The following is a 16,281-nucleotide window of genomic DNA, read 5'->3' as shown; positions in this document are numbered from 1 at the left end:
GCCATCTGTTCCATGAGGCAGCAACTGTTCATCAAATCACGAGCATTCAAATTGCTAAATATACCCCCAGGCAGACAGGCAAGTGTGAAATCCCGCTCTTTTGGCATGGACTGTTCTGCGTACGGCTCATCTATTAAGAAGTGCTTCAGAGGCTACTTTTTATTGGTGATCACTGGCTTTTATGGACTTTGGGTTAACAGCCAGGTCAAGGCACTTTCGCCTAGATGCCTCTTGGAAGTGACATTGCTATGGATCTCAACAGCCCAAGAGACACTTCCTCAAAAGTAAGACCCACTGAATTCAGTGGGTTCCACCTAACTGGGTTCAGAAAGGCCTATTGTGCATATCAATGAAAAAGATGGGGCAGTTGAAGCTGCTTTTAAACATTTCTGTTCAGATCACTTGCAAGTTGACACCAGTCTAGTCTATGCAGACTCAGAAGGCAGAATCCTAAGATGATAGAATGGACTGGAGTACAGATGGAGAAAGCTGTTGTATTGCTTTCCCACTATTATGCTTGCTGCAAGATGGGAGAGGAAGAGGCCAACTGTAAGGGTGACTCCCTACAGGGAGCCAGCCCCCATCATCCTAACGTCCAGTGCAGTGGGTTTGAAGCAGCCAGGGGGGAAGGGAGAGACTCGGAGGGAGAGAGCAGCGATGGGAAAGCCCAGGGGAGGAGAGATGTAGGCAAGGGCTCTGGGATGCTGGAGAGCCTTTGCACCACTTTGGCCAGGAGGAGGCTGAGAGGGCATCGCTCCTTCCGACGCAAGAGTTAAGGAGAGCATTGTGACGCAGGTCAAGGGGGAGGCGTTTTGGGGTGCCCCGACTACTTTGCTGGCATAGGAACAGACGTACGCCATTGCCGGATTCTGGTTTGGACTGAGAGGTCATGTTTTAAGCGATCTCTGCACTGTAAATACCATGCACAATAAAAGTCTTTAAAGACAAACAGGACTCAAGCAGAGTTACTCTAGAGTAGCCACGAAGACCCTCTGACACCAACCAAACAGGGAGAAATGTCCTATCCCAGTTTGTTCTTTGCTGTACTAGTTTCTTATTTTTTTTCCTTTTAAAAAAATGAAGAATGTTAAAAGGTGATTCCCCCCCCCCAACCACTACCTGAACTGATCCAGCCAATTTTATCACCTCAGCACTCTTATTTCGCCACTCAATTAGCACCTCATTCTGCCGAATGTGAATCCCAGATCACGGATAGGGAAAAGAGGAAAGGTCAACAGCAGAAAACGGTTAAGTTGGCCCAAACCCATTTCCTGGAAGTAAGCACCACTGAAACCAGTGCAATCTGCTTCTGAGTAGATTTCTATAAGCTTGCCCTGTCTACAGTGGAAAATGTGAATGAAGTGAGACTGAATGAAGTGAGACTGTGGTGGCCCAGAAAAGAGACGGTTCATGAAGAAACAAAAAGGACTTAGAAGGTCAAGCCTACCTAAAAGTCTCTGCTTTGAAGCAGGGCTGTTCCAAGACATTTCGTAGCCTGAAGCACTGCAGAAAATGGTGTTCCCACCCCACCCCCAGGACAGAGTCACACTGGACAGAATTGGCTTTAAAGGAATATTTTCTTTCTGAAAAGTAGGTAGAAGAGTAATGATTTTCACTGCTGCCCTGAATCTTTTCATAGAAAGTGGAGTGCTAACAGGTATAAAAGAGTAGAAGAGGAACCCATTTAAGGCACTAATGAATGATAGGAGTATGATACCATCTTTATCTTAAGTCACGTTTAATTTACCCAACAACTCACCTAGAATACAGATTGATGGTTGAGCTATATTAATTGACTTTTAAGAATTCTAAAGAGCTGGAGGAAAAACTCGCTGTTAACAGTTACTTTAATTCTGAAGGAAAAATTGCTTTCGAAATTACCCCTTTGGGTTTTATATGTGAATTCATAGCAGATTTATCCGAATCCACCCTTGACATAAAGCTTCAGCCGTCATTGTCACAGCAGGCAAGTTCTTATCAGTAGAACTCATCTTCTGTGTTGCTCACGCTCACAAACAGAAAGAATGCATGAGGAGAAAGGCGTTTCTGCCCCACTTTGCCCAAAATCATGCTGATTACCATGTTAGCTTTGAGCTGTACTTGACCTCTTTAGCTGCCAAGTGATGACCTACAAAGAACTTTTCTTATTTTCCCACACCAACAGCAATTACCCAGGATGGAACAAATGGGAGTGAAGATCCTGAAACCTAATGGGCTTTTCAAACCCAACAACGACTGTTGAAGACATCGCTTTAAATGGGCAGATAGCTATTTGTTCAGTTCCCACCCACCCCTTCTGACCTACAGAGCAATTCAAGTTTGAAATGCATGTTTAAGAAGAGAGGTGCTGAGGCTCAGGCCTGTCCAGAAACCCTTTCCTCTGTCACTCAGAAGCCCCAACCTCCACACCACCACCGGCAGGGACAGTCCACTCATGAGGAAAGGTGAGGAGACCACCTCAGGCAGCAGGATCTACAGAGACATCAGATTCCAGTGTAGAGCTTTACTCTCCTCCCCTTGTTCCTGAGGTAGATCTTCACTCACCCCTTCTTCCCTGAGAGGATGCCATTTTGTAGTTTGCCTCAGGTGCCAAAATATATTGAGCTGGCCCTGTGCCTGAGGCAAGATGTCCGACTAATGGCTCCCAACACAGATCTAGGTTGGAAGGAGACCAGTAGCAATGCAGCTGCTTTGAGGGACACCCCCTTTTTCACTGAGAGCATATGTGAAAATTGGACTTTCCAGGAGGCGTTGTTACTGCTCTCCCTAGCTTTGGTTTTGGCTGTGTCTTTGGCTGACCCAAAGCCAAGTTGGAAGCCACGGACACTGAAGCCAGATTGTGATCTCCTGCTCCCTGTGGCCACCCAAGATGGCTCACCTCAGATTGCCACATGGCACATCTTTCTAGTCATTGTCCATCCCTCAGAATTTGCCGCCTGAGGAAGCTGCATCACTTTGCCTCATGGTAGGACTGGCCTTGCTCAGGTGCCCAAAGATTTCTGGGCAGCCATTCATAGAAGGCAAAATGGCAAAAAAAAGACTGATTCATTGTGCTGATTCATAGAAGGCAGGCAACACTAGAAATAGGCCTCATCTGCTCTATAGATTTAAAGTAGTATCATGCCACTTTAAACAGTCATTGATCCTCCCTGTCAAGTATCCCAGGAACTATAGTTTGTTAACAGTGCTGAGCATCATGAGGAGGCCCTTATTCCTCTCACAGAGTTACAATGCTCAGACTTCCCTGGGAAGAGGGATGGAGAATCAGGAATTGTAACTCTGAGGAATAGGGGTCTCCACTAACTCTCCACAAATATTTCTCGAGGAGAGTTTCTGCACTGAGGCTTGCCTGTATGGGTTGTTAACTGTCCTGCCCACCCCTCAGCAAGAAAGAAAGAAAGAAAAAGAGAGAGAGAGAGAGAGAGAGAGAGAGAGAGAGAGAGAGAGAGAGAGAGAGAGAAAGAAAGAAAGAAAGAAAGAAAGAAAGAAAGAAAGAAAGAAAGAAAGAAAGAAAGAAAGAAAACATTAGGCGCCCATTGCAATGGAACATTTTCCCCCATGGAAAAATACCTACAGAGGAACACATATGGAAAATGTTAACATTGCCATTAGGATCTCACTCACATGAAGCCCTTGTTTTAGCATCACATCACAGTCTCTATTATTGTTTTCATTGCATTAGATTAGATTTCCTGCTTGCTCCTGATTATGAACCTTTCAAAAACCCATGTGGATTTCATATTCAAGCAGTTCTCAACTGATTTACTCCAAGAGTATCTGTGCGTAGAGGAAACACATTCCTTCAGAATCAATCCTATGTATTTAAGAGGCAGGTTTCCTCAGTATGCATCTGTTTCCCACCATAAAATGTCCAGGATTACAGCAGCTTCCTTGTAAGAGCAAAGTCGATTTGCAGGTGAGAGAGATCCTCCTAATGGCAAGAGCTCAACTTCAGAGCTTTCAACCAGCCTGGTCCAAGAGACAAACCACTACAGATGCCAGGTAAATCAAATCAACAACGCCCTCCAAAACCTTTCATGTCAATCAAGGTGCTTGCCCTTTTCTCTGTGCTAAAACATTGCCTTCTTTTCCCCGGGAGAATATTGACAAAGTTTTGATGTTCTGCTGTTTCTTTATAGAGAATGCCACTCAGGAAAACACTGGTATCGGCGTCAAATTTATATATGTAATAGGAGCAGCGATATCAAATATGAAGCCACTTACCATTGTCCCTTTGCTACCTCCACGCCTGCAATCATGAAACTGTACAAGAAAACAAGGGTTGCGTTAAGGATCAGACATCTCCAAAGCCACAGCCTCCAAAGTCCCCAGTTAAACATTTACCCCAATTTGCAGCTGTAATCTAGCTCCAGGAATCTGCTTAGGTCGCTCCTGGCATCTTGAGAATCAGGTGACAGGCAGCCCGCTTGCTTGCCGCCATGCCCACCCCGTTAAAAAAACCGTGTGCTGAAACATTCACAAAAGTCACTGGAGCACATTCAGGCTAGGATTTCAACACCCTGTGAAAAAGAGAAAGATTTCCTGGGTCAAGAAAAACAAAAATCCAACAACCATTCATAATACAAATACCTGGTTTGGTGTTACCTATTGAAAAGTCACTAAAGGGAAAAGTCATCTCAAAAGAGCTCTCTTTTTTATTCCTCTTTCTTTCCTCTGTTTGCCCTAGGTTGGAGTGGAAATTTCCAGAGCAGGCAAAAGGAAGGGGTTAAGCTACTATTAAGTAGGGTGGTGCATTAAATGGAACAGTTAATCAGTGCCAGGTCGGCTCCAGAAGGGGGAACGCAAGAACCTTCAGACACTAAGTTCAGACATACCGCCAGTGCTTTTTTTTTCTGGGGGGACGCAGGGGTACGCATACCCCTAAACATTTTGTGAACCTTTGTACTTTTGTCCATTAATTGTATTTATTTTTCCTGATTTGAACTATAAAATGGTGATTTCCTTAAGTCAAAATGAGAGTACCCCTAAACATTTTTTAAAGAAAAAAAAAGCACTGCATACCTGCTAAAAACAATACATTTCCCAACACGCTAAGAGCTTGTTTTGTGCTTATGGCTCATTAATGGTGAACCACAGCTATGGTGTGAAGTGATATATAAATCTTCAAAATACAGTCAAACCTTGGTTGTCGAAAGTACTGTAATCCATTCCAGAAGCCCATTCAGCTTCCAAAATGTTTAACAACTGAGGGGCGGCTTCCGATTGAATCATAGAATCATAGAGCTGGAAGAGACCACAAGGGCCATCCAGTCCAACCCCCTGCCAAGCAGGAAACACCACCAAAGCATTCCTGACAGATGGCTGTCAAGCCTCTGCTTAAAGACCTCCAAAGAAGGAGACTCCACCACACTCCTTGGCAGCAAATCCCACTGTCGAACAGCTCTTACTGTCAGGAAGTTCTTCCTAATGTTTAGGTGGAATGTTTAGGTGCAGGAGCTTCCTGCACTCAAGTGAAAGCCGCGTCAGATGTTCGACTTCCGAAAAATGTTTGAAAACCGGAACACTTACTTCCAGGTTTTCAGCGTTTGGGAGCCGAAACGGTCCAAAACGGAGGCATTTGGGAACCGAGGTTTGACTGTAAATTAAGGGGGAAAAAGATAATTAGAAACACATAAAAGTATTTACAGTATTTATTTCCACCAAACAGGTTTCAAAGCATATGCTGACGTTTTTATCCAGACAGACATTCCCAGACAGCTGATCCCAGCCATGCCTACTGACGGATTTATGGAAAAGCAGAATATTATCTTACATTGCTTTTCTAGGTTCTTGTTATTACTGTATATGTTTCGTGACAGGGCAAAACTCTTGGTGTGCATCAATTTTTTTCCAACCCTCTCTAGTTACTTCTTTGCTCCAAATTGCACATAACACACAAGCTCTTTCTCATGTCTGTCCTGGGTGCTTACAGTGGGAAGGATGGTGGTGGAATGGATTTCATCATTGTGTGTGAAGAACCCCCTAAAACCACCCCCAAATGAAGACGCAATAGACAAAGAATTTAGTTTAAGGTTTTTGGCATTAAATTTAGGCCACAACTTTATTGATCACAGCATGTGAGTGGTTGCTTAGGCATTGGTTCCAGACTACCTGAACCTGCACGGTGGCAGGAACAGGACTGTCACTGGGCATCACCATATGTCAGTAAGGGAAAGCAAGAGAAAGCAAGAGAAGGGGGAGCGAGAAGTGCTTCGATCTCACAACTCACCCCATATGCTCCCAGGGGCTCTGACGTGGCCCTAGCCCCTTGACAGGGTTCGGACAAAAGCAAGGCGAGACCCTGGATTCCTTTAACGGAATTCCCCAGCAGCAGCAGCAGCAATGGAAGGGCAGGCACAGCCAACCACGTCCCCTCCCCAAATCATTGAACCAATACCTAACTGCCAACCTTACAAAGTTGTGACAATTTGCTACCCGGTAGGCAAAAACCAAGTGGCACCAGCCAATCGGCCAAATGCCAAAATTCCTACCAGGCCCCTGCTCCAAAAACAGACGGCCCCTAGACAGGCATAGCAAGGCCATAAGAACAACCCAAATATAGGGAGAGGAGGGCGGGTGATCCGCTGCACATCACAAGAAAGTAAAACTCTCCAGCACCATGCAGCAGCTTAAGTAGCCCCACAGCAGCCAATAGCCAACCCAACTGACCAAATTTCTGCCCCAGCAACAGAGGGGCAACCAACGGGGTGTTGTGGCCATCCAAACGGTCCCGCCCCACAACAGGGAGGCAGTTTCTGGTGATCTCACCACAACATGTGCCCTCCATGATGGAGGACCCGACTTAGCTGATTAAAGCAAAGAGGTGACAAATCAGCATGGCTTCAAGGCACTGCGCTTCCACCAAAATCCAAAACATAAATGATAAAACATGCCTAGGATTATGCCTATGGTAGCCCTATTGGAATGTGTATTATATTTGTCATTAACTGATCTGTTTTAATGGCCGATAATTTTGTGATGACTTTAAAATGTAATGATAATAATCAGACCAAGTTATTTGTTGGATTGTTGTTGTGAGGATGAAATGGGGAGGGGGGGGAGGAGAACCAGGTACACCACGTTGAGATCGTTGTAAGATAAAGGTGGCATATAAACAAAACAAAACAAAACGGTTATGTTTTGAGATGATTTAGCATAATTGTTGGTTATTCTGTTTCGAGCCACTCTGAACATAATTTTTAACGAAAAAGCAGCATATAGATTTAAATACAGTGGTACCTTAGTTCTCAAATGCCTTGGTACTCAAAACAACTTGGAACCAAACACTGCAAACCCGGACAAGGTCATCTTAAGCACCTCTGGCGCCCTGGTGCCGTGGTGCGACGGGTCCCTCCGGTGCCCCCCCCCGCCCCGTTTCCCAGCGCGTCGGGCGGACGGGCTGCCCAGGGCGCTGCTGTGTGGCGGAGCGGCGGGCAGGCGGGTGGGCGCAGCTGCGTGGCGCCCTGTGCCACCTAGCCTGGCCATAGGGCTGGCCCTGAACCCGGAAGTAAGTGTTCCGGTTTGTGAACTTTTTCCGGAAGCCGAACGTGCTCCGTTTTGAGTGTTACACTTCCGTTTTGAGTGCCACACTTCCGTTTTGAGTGTTACGCTGACGTCTATCTGTTTGTGCTATTTATTTTGCGTTTTTGTTTTTGCGGCTCTTTTTGTTTTGTTTTTGTGACTGTGTGGAACCCAGTTCAGCTACTGATTGATTGATGTGTGTCTGCAGTACATTGTGTATTGCTTTCATTTTATGGACCAATGGTCTTGTTAGATAGTAAAATTCATGTTAAATTGCTGTCTTAGGGGTTGTTCTTAAAGGTCTGAAACGGATTAATCCATTTTGCATTACTTTCTACGGGAGAACAAGCCTTGCTTTTGGAATGCTTTGGTTTTGGACGGACTTAAGGATTAAGTTTGAGAACCAAGGTACCGCTGTAATCAAACCAACCAATGCTTCTGTTCAGCTTCAACACACCATGAAATCACAGTCTCTGAGCATCCTGTCATTTCACCTCCGTTGGGTTTCAGAGCAATGTGTGCCACACAGCCTGTCATGCACCCCCTGAGCTTGTGGAATCTCCTTAGCTCCACTCAGGTGCAATGGAGGATGCTTTGACATCCCCAGAGTTGAAATTAAGATTCAAGTGACAGGCCACTCACCTGATTGCTGCCCCAAGCAGCAAATGTCTTGGGGTGGCCTTGATGGTCAGCAGGGGTTGGACTTAGCCCTTGCAGTCCCCCAAAACCCTTACCTGCTGTTTCAAGACATGGAGGCAGGGCATTCAGGCCACCTTAATAAGAAAACGCCACAGGTGCAGCCTGAGCATGGTACTCTTCCTGTGTGGAAGCTGGAACCTGCTAAAGGAACACACACGGCCTCTAGCCTGAGGAAGGTTATTGGCCATGCAGACTGAATGCTCGGTGAAACCTTTACTTCAGGGGTAGGCATCCTAAGGCCCGTGGGCCAGATGCGGCCCAATCGCCTTCTCAATCTGGCCTGCGGACGGTCAGCATGTTTTTACATGAGTAGAATGTGTGCTTTTATTTAAAATGCATCTCTGGGTTATTTGTGGGGCATAGGAATATGTTCACCTCACACACACCCAATATATAGTCCGGCCCATCACATGGTCTGAGGGACGGTGGACCGGCCCATGGCTGAAAAAGGTTGCTGACCCCTGCTTTACTTCAATCAAACTTCATGTTGGTTTACAAAGCTGAGGTGGTTTGCTGGTGTAACCAATCATGCGATCTCATATCCTCCAGCATTTCTCCGTTGAAAACAGAGACGTCCTATTCAACAACAACAACAACAAAAATTCCATTAATTTGGAATTGTTCAAGGTGACTGTCTTTTGGATCAATGTGCAATTCAGCAAATTAAAGAATTGCAAAATAATTGATTTGTTTGCTCCAGCATAGCTTGGTAGTCTATTTGCCAAGTGCACCCAAAGCCCACATCTCTTCTGGTTGTACAAAGAGAAGTTAGTAAAACTACTTCACATTTTCTTTTAGTAGATAATGCTGATATTACTCATCTCCTTTACAATTTCCTTTTTTGCAAACAATAGAATTTTGTGTCCTTCTATTTTTAAAAAAGAATGCTTAACAATATTCAGCATCAATACTGAAAGTGGAAGATACCTGTTGATAAGGATTTCAAAGTTGGTTTATCACTGAAGCCATGAAGTCAGATTATTTGAGTTAAAACATGCCTCAGGACCTTGTAGTCCTATGATTTAGGCGCATTAATTTGGAATTGTTCAAGGTGACTGACTTTTGGATTAATGTGCAATTCAGTAAATTAAAGAATTGCAAAATAATTGATTTGTGTGCTGCATCATAGCTTGGTAGCCTATTTGTCAAGTGTACCCTAGGCCCACATCTCATTCAAGTAGCTCTTTTTTATTGTACAAAGAGAAGTTAATTAAACTACTTCACATTTTTGTTTATTTGTAATACACACACACACACACACACACGATTTTTCTATGGGGGATTTAGGCTTTCTCAGAATTTTCTTTTGCAATTTCTAATAAAATATTTTGAATTCTCCCTAAAATATGTAAAGAATAATTCTTACACAGAGTTTGAAAAAAGTAGCTAGCTTTGCCAAAAGCCATTATGCAAGGCACCTTATTTGCTTTCACTTTCTGTTGATTAATGATTAATGATAAAATATTTGAGGGGGCCAGGACACCGCAAAATTGGTGGACATTGCCACTCAAATGTTGTGAATGCACGTGTCATGTGATTGATTACCTGGGCCCCTGCAATACTTCATTCAGTTGGGAACCCGGTTTGTGGTGCCTGCCATTGGCTGACTGGCATTACGTGAGAGAAAAATACGAAAGACGGGAATTGGAAAAGGTCTGTGTGTCTGCGTTCTCCTTCTCGAGAATGAGTAGCATACAGACGATATTTCTTTTGGCAGCTGAAATCTAATCCTCCCCACCTTGGTCAGCATAACAAAAAAAGAGTAGGAAGCATAGGCAGGGAATTTTCCATTCCTGGAACTTTTGTATTTTTATTTTTATTTTTAAGTAGACACATATTCCTTCTCTATCAGGTAATGGTCAGATTGAGATGTTTCCATCCTGTCTACACATCTTGTTTTGTCTAGGGCACGTCTGTGTTATTTGACACCCCTTTTCATTAACCAAAAAAACCCCCAAACCTTCCCCAACCTCAACAGAGCTTAGAATGTTGCCATTGTGCAGGTCGAAACTCGAGAACTTTTTGGATCCCCGTGGGGAATCGAGCTGGAAGTTAGTGGAAAGCCAGCCTCTGCTTGTCCCTTAATAAAGACAAGGTGCGCTCATATTCCGTACAAAACAGCGTGTGGGTTTTCTCCCCCTCTTCTAGTGTCGCCACCGCTCTTTGCCACTCTTAGTGCTTTGGTTCAACTTTCCAACATATGGGAGGCTTTTCTCTCCGCACACCCATTACACAGCTTGATTTATACATGCTTAGAAACAGACAAGGCTCAAAACGAGCAAATGTCTGTTTAATATTTGGGGCTCTTGAGGAATGTGTTGGCCGTCACTGCCGGCCCTCATGGAATGTGTGGCTGTGTCTCATGTGGGCAGCTTGAGTCAATACTTTCAACATTAAAACAAGTCATAATTAAAATATGCATGATCTACAAAGGCTTTAATTACCACGCAGTGCCGGGTGCCTCTCCCTGGCAACGTCGCGCCTGTAGGAAAGACGAGCCTGTACCACTACAAAGGCAGCGCTAACGACGACGCACGCAAGATATAAAAAGAAAAGAAAATCGTATTGGAAAAGGGGAAATTGGGGGGTGGGAAATATTGCAGATGAGCATTCTCATTTTGTAAGCTGCAGTTGCGCAGCATGTGCATAACACACTGACTGGAAATTAAACCAGTTACTTGTGCTATTGGCTATCTGTCTCATTTCTCTCCCCTCCCTGCTCTATCTTCCTCATTATGGTTCTGAACCAGCCCCTTTCCATATCTTTACACCTGGTTTCCATTCCCCTCATGGAGCATATGGGAATACCTGCCTCATACGGAGAGCCACCTAACCAGTCAAGATGGAGGAGACTCACAATTAGGTGCTCCTGAAGTTTCTGTTTCGCTAATTAGCAGCTTCATGGGTCTGCTTTACAAATCATAGAACTGTAGAGTTGGAAGGGGTTCTGAGGATCATCTAGTCCTGTGGTTCCCAACATGGGGCGCATGCCCCACAGGAGGGGGGCAATTTGATTTTTAAGGGGAGCAATTCGAGAATGAGTTATTAACAGTTCATGGCCTTTTGGGCTTCCTCCACATGAATAGGAGTTCACTTTTTGAATAATAAGAATTATAAATCGGGGGATTAGGATTTTAGAGATGCTTAGGTGGGGCATGGCCAAAAAAAGGTTGGGAACCACTGATCTAGTCTCAACCCTCTGCAATGCAGGAATATGCAGCTGTCCGATACAGGGATTGAACCTGCAACCTTGGCATTATCAGCACCGCGCTCTAACCAACTGAGCCATCCAGGCACATAATGGTTAGTCCATTCTTTATATGCCCCTTTCCCAAGATAAATTGCTTGGGGTTGGGTAGACGTAGAGAGGTCGCTTAGGACATCTAGTCCAACTTATGTTCAATTCGGATTTAAACAACATTTTTCAGACAGATCAATGTGGAAGCAGGATGGAACAGACTTATGAAAGGACACATGAAAACTGTAAATGGAATGAACTCTTCATCCCTACTTCAGAATTAACGTCCTTGAAGAGGGGGAAATAATTAATCAATGAAAGCAACTAGAAGAGAAAGTGGAACTGCAAAGACCTTGTCTTGACCCTTGGAAAGTTCCATATCCCCAGGCCCACACTTTGACGTAGCTTCGAGGCCACCATTGATTTCACTGTCCTCAGAAATGGATTTATCTCCCAGTGTTCCGTCTAATGAACCCACATAACATCTTAATTAATACCTAAGAGTGACTAGCTGGCGTTGGTTAGCTGTGCTCAGCAGCACCATTAGTTCTTACATGTTTAAAGAAAAATTGATTTTTTCTTCTTCCAAGAAAACCAAGCGGGCATCAGAACAACAGAAGAGCTGGCAGATTGAGTGGCATTGTGTGTTTTTTTAACCATACCACGTAATCACAGATGAAACATGACCAAAGAGAAGCTAGTCAAGAGATAGGTTGTTTGCAGGGATACCACAAATGGGCTGCTTCTGAAGTTCTCCCACCTGTCTTCAAATGACTCATGGGGCAGAAAAGAATAATGTCAGGAATAAGTTTTGATCATCTCCATTTGTGAGGCAGAGCTAGTTCATATAATCCACTGAAGTGGAGGGAGGGTGTGGCTTGCGTGGCACCAAGTAGACTTTGCCACTGGCAGTTGTTGTACGATGGCGTCATCATGAACCCAGCTCACACGACAACCCTCATTTACTCCACCACCATATAGTCCATTTTCTGAAGCTTTATAGTAGCCTCATAACTTGGGATTGAGCTTTGAGTTGAAGGACACTTTGGAACAAGACAGGGAACAACAACAAAATGCCTAGCAATTGTGAGGAAAGAGTGACTCTTCACTTGTTTCTTCCTCATGTCCAGCACAGCCTCATCCCATAGGGAGCATGGGGCACTGCCCCACCAACCACAGTCTGCCCTCAACCAGCCCCCACCTGTCTGCCTTCTATCTTCCAACCAGTCCGTGGGGTGCTGGTTGCATTACATGCAAGCTTCCTCCTCTTTAATCTCAGCATCGCCCTTGTAGAACTCAAAAGTGAGGAGAATGGAGACAAAACTAGAATTAGTTTCTTCCATCTCTCACTGGCTTCACCTCCACCTATTTTTGGCCTTCCTGCTTTCTGTACCAATGGGCACCAGCCCCCACTTGCGTCTCAGTCATAACTTCATTCCTTCCATCTGTCCTTTGAGACAGGTTAAGAAAAGCAACTTCATTGTTGGATTCTTCCATAATTGTTGTTTAGTCGTGTCCGACTCTTCGTGACCCCATGGACCATAGCACGCCAGGCACTCCTGTCTTCCACTGCCTCCCACAGTTTGGTCAAACTCATGTTGGTAGCTTTGAGAACACTGTCCAACCATCTCATCCTCTGTTGTCCCCTTCTCCTAGTGCCCTCAATCTTGCCCAACATCAGGGTCTTTTCCAGGGAGTCTTCTCTTCTCATGAGGTGGCCAAAGTATTGGAGCCTCAGCTTCAGGATCTTTCCTTCCAGTGAGCACTCAGGGCTGATTTCCTTAAGAATGGATAGGTTTGATCTTCTCGCAGTCCATGGGACTCTCAAGAGTCTCCTCCAGCACCATAATTCAAAAGCATCAATTCTTCGGCGATCAGCCTTCTTTATGGTCCAGCTCTCACTTCCATACATCACTACTGGGGAAACCATAGCTTTAACTATACGGACCTTTGTCGGCAAGGTGATGTCTCTGCTTTTTCATATTTAGCCCCTGGCTAATCCTCACAGAACATTACCACTTGGTCAGCTTTGCAGAGGGCCCATTTAGTATTATGGCCCTGTCCAAGTTATTCATTGGGCCTCACAAGATTACCTGCAGGAACACACAGGACTGCCAGTGTGGCACAGTGGTCCAAGTGTTGAACTATCATATGGGAGATCAGATTCATATCATGAAGCTCAATGGATCACCTTTGGCCAGTCACTATTTCTCAGCCTACCCTACCTCATGAGGTTCTTGTGCGGATAAAATGGGGAGGGGACCACCATATGTACCACTGCCAGGGCCCAAGCAACATTCTTCTGGTAGACCACACACCATAGCTGCCAAGTCTCCCGTATTCCCCGGGAAACCCCCGTTTTTCCAGCTGTTCCCAGCCAAAAAAACTGTTTTTTTTGTTTTTCCCCGGTTTATTCTGGCGCGGCGGCCATTTTGGAACTGGGCGGAGCATGCTCAGAAGCGACTTTTGATGCTGCTTTGCCCAGTTTCAAAAATGGCTGCAGCGCAACTTCTGGTGTGGCAGCCATTTTGGAACAGGGCAGAGCAGCATCAAAAGTCACTTCTGAGCATGCTCCGCCCAGTTCCAAAATGGCGGCAGCACTACTTCCGGTCTGCTACTTCCGGTCCAGTCCCTTATTTCTCAGGATGGAACTTGGCAGGTATGCCACACACACCCATGGCTTATCACAAGGAAACCATAGACGGGGACACATCTTTATCTGACTTTTTATGAATATAGAGGGAAAGACATTGAGGACCAGGTATCCTGTGCCATGTTGGGAGTCCTAATAGTTCCTAATTCATTCTGTTTACATCATTACCAGGTGCATTTAACATGCCCAGTTGGTACCTGCTCCAGAAACACTTCAATAAGCTGTGTTTGGGAAGGGAATTAACTGTATAAAGAATTATAGCACATCACAAGGCTGTAGACAACAACCTTTTCACGGCTCCAATAAAAGTCTTACGTTGATGTTGTAAAGACTGCATAGCTCTAGCTCATGAAATAAATGGCAGAAGTCCAGGATCCGCTACATAAGTAACATTCTGAAGACGCGATGGAGTCCATTTATCTGAATATACTCTAGGCACTCTTTAATAAAGAACTTGCATTATAATAATTAGACTACATTGAAAGTTATTGATGGGTCACATGCCTGTGGGAATAGAAGTAGGCTTGAATTAGCAAAAAGTATATTTTCAGAACGTTCAAAAAATCTTTTAAAAAACAACAGGAACAAACCTGAGTCATCTGGTCACTGAGACAGTCTCGTTAAATCTACCTCAATTACTTTTATCTTTGAGCAAGCTTTGAACAATCCTACACACAGTGCTTGTTTCCTTAAAAAATGTTTAGGGGTACTCTCATTTCCTACTTATATTGAAATACTGCCCCTCAATGAGGCCAAACTTAGATTCACAAAATGTTTAAGGATATGCGTACCCCTGCATACCCCAGGAAAAAAACACTGCCTATACAAGCCTTCATAAAGCCTCCTCAGAGGCTTAGTGGGGCTTACTCCTAGGTAAGTGGTTACAGGTAGGTAGCCGTGTTGGTCTTGCGTAGTCATAACAAAATAAAAAAATTCCTTCCAGTAGCACCTTAGAGACCAGCTAAGTTTGTCATTGGTATGAGCTTTCGTGTGCATGCATGTTTCGTTCTGCCCGGACACTGAGGTCCAGTGCCGAGGGCCTTCTGGCGGTTCCCTCGCTGCAAGAAGCCAAGTTACAGGGAACCAGGCAGAGGGCCTTCTCGGTAGTGGCACCCGTCCTGTGGAACGCCCTCCCACCAGATGTCAAAGAGAAAAACAACTACCAGACTTTTAGAGGACACCTGAAGGCAGCCCTGTTTAGGGAAGCTTTTAATGTTTAATAAATTATTGTACTTCTGTTGGAAGCCACTCAGAGTGGCTGGGGAAACCCAGCCAGATGGGCAAGGAATAAATAATAAATTATTATTATTATTATTATTAGGTAAGTGGGTTTAGGATTGCAGGCTACGCTTGAATAACTGAACTTTGATATTTAACTGCACTTTCGATTGAAGTTTAAGATTTTGCTCTGTGCTTCCTGGCTGAAAGGCTTCATATAGTTTGAAAACTTTAATGCTTCAAACAACTAAAAGCAATCTGGCCAGAGGTATCATTCACAATCCCTAGAAGCAATTAGGGAATGCTAGTAAGAGAACGATACGCAATGTTAGAGCTTGGTTGGTTTGTTTTTTTGAAGCAGCTCTTACTCAGAGGGATGTAGGCCATTTTTTTCCAAACTAAAGAAACCCAGCCAGGCTGTTGATCCTCTAAGCACAGTGATGCAGTTGGCTGTGGGACTGCTAACCAGGGGAGGAAGAGTGAAGAAGGCAGGCTACACTCTAGAGAGTCAAATCAGCTTGCAAATGTAGGAATGAAAGTAACTGCAGAGGACTCTTTGAAGAAAGTTGGAACAGTTTCCCCATTTCCTGTCTTTTCACACAGAATATCTGTTTAGATTGTAACCAGTGGATGCTTGTGCTCTACCCCCCTTCTCAGAATTGCCATTCATTTTTCAGAGGTGATACTAATAATGCTAATAAATAACATTTCCCCTTTGTATCTCTCTTTCGTGATCGCAACAGAAAAAAGGGAGGGGAAGAAAAAAAAGGATAGCAGTAATTAAAGCCCCAACTGCTGCTGAGAACAGGAGGAGTGTAATTAAGAGACAATTAGCTATTCATCAGGGATATTGCCACTATTGCTGCAATCAAATGAGCAGGATCTGTAGCAGACTTACTTGTGAGTAAACCCTAGAGAGGGATTTGGGACAGGGGAAAAAAGGAGCTTGTGA

The 16,281-nt window shown here is 44.5% G+C and overlaps 1 protein-coding gene and 1 non-coding gene across 4 annotated transcripts in view; both read right to left on the bottom strand.

The window, feature by feature from the left end:
* KCNJ16 (potassium inwardly rectifying channel subfamily J member 16) overlaps nt 1–4,697 on the bottom strand; it is a 53,314-nt gene extending 48,617 nt beyond the window's left edge. The window contains exons 1-2 of one of the 3 annotated variants that reach the window (XM_035104071.3): nt 4,591–4,697; nt 4,225–4,263 (exon numbers count right to left, since the gene is read on the bottom strand). The gene's annotated coding sequence lies outside the window, so the exon portion shown is untranslated. Of the gene's footprint in view, nt 1–4,224; nt 4,509–4,590 lie in introns of those variants that run through there. The other 2 variants (XM_088661427.1, XM_088661426.1) reach the window with 2 other exon arrangements.
* A 6,744-nt stretch (nt 4,698–11,441) lies between these two features.
* On the bottom strand, nt 11,442–11,515 carry TRNAI-GAU (transfer RNA isoleucine (anticodon GAU)). The gene has a single exon. It is a non-coding gene; the product is annotated as a tRNA-Ile (tRNA).
* Nucleotides 11,516–16,281: the final 4,766 nt, after the last annotated feature.

This window comes from Zootoca vivipara, chromosome 2 (genome assembly GCF_965207765.1).
Source record: "Zootoca vivipara chromosome 2, rZooViv2.hap1.1, whole genome shotgun sequence".
NCBI lineage: Eukaryota > Metazoa > Chordata > Lepidosauria > Squamata > Lacertidae > Zootoca > Zootoca vivipara.
Note: the sequence above shows the minus strand (reverse complement) of the source record. Positions and strands in the feature narration are given on the sequence as shown.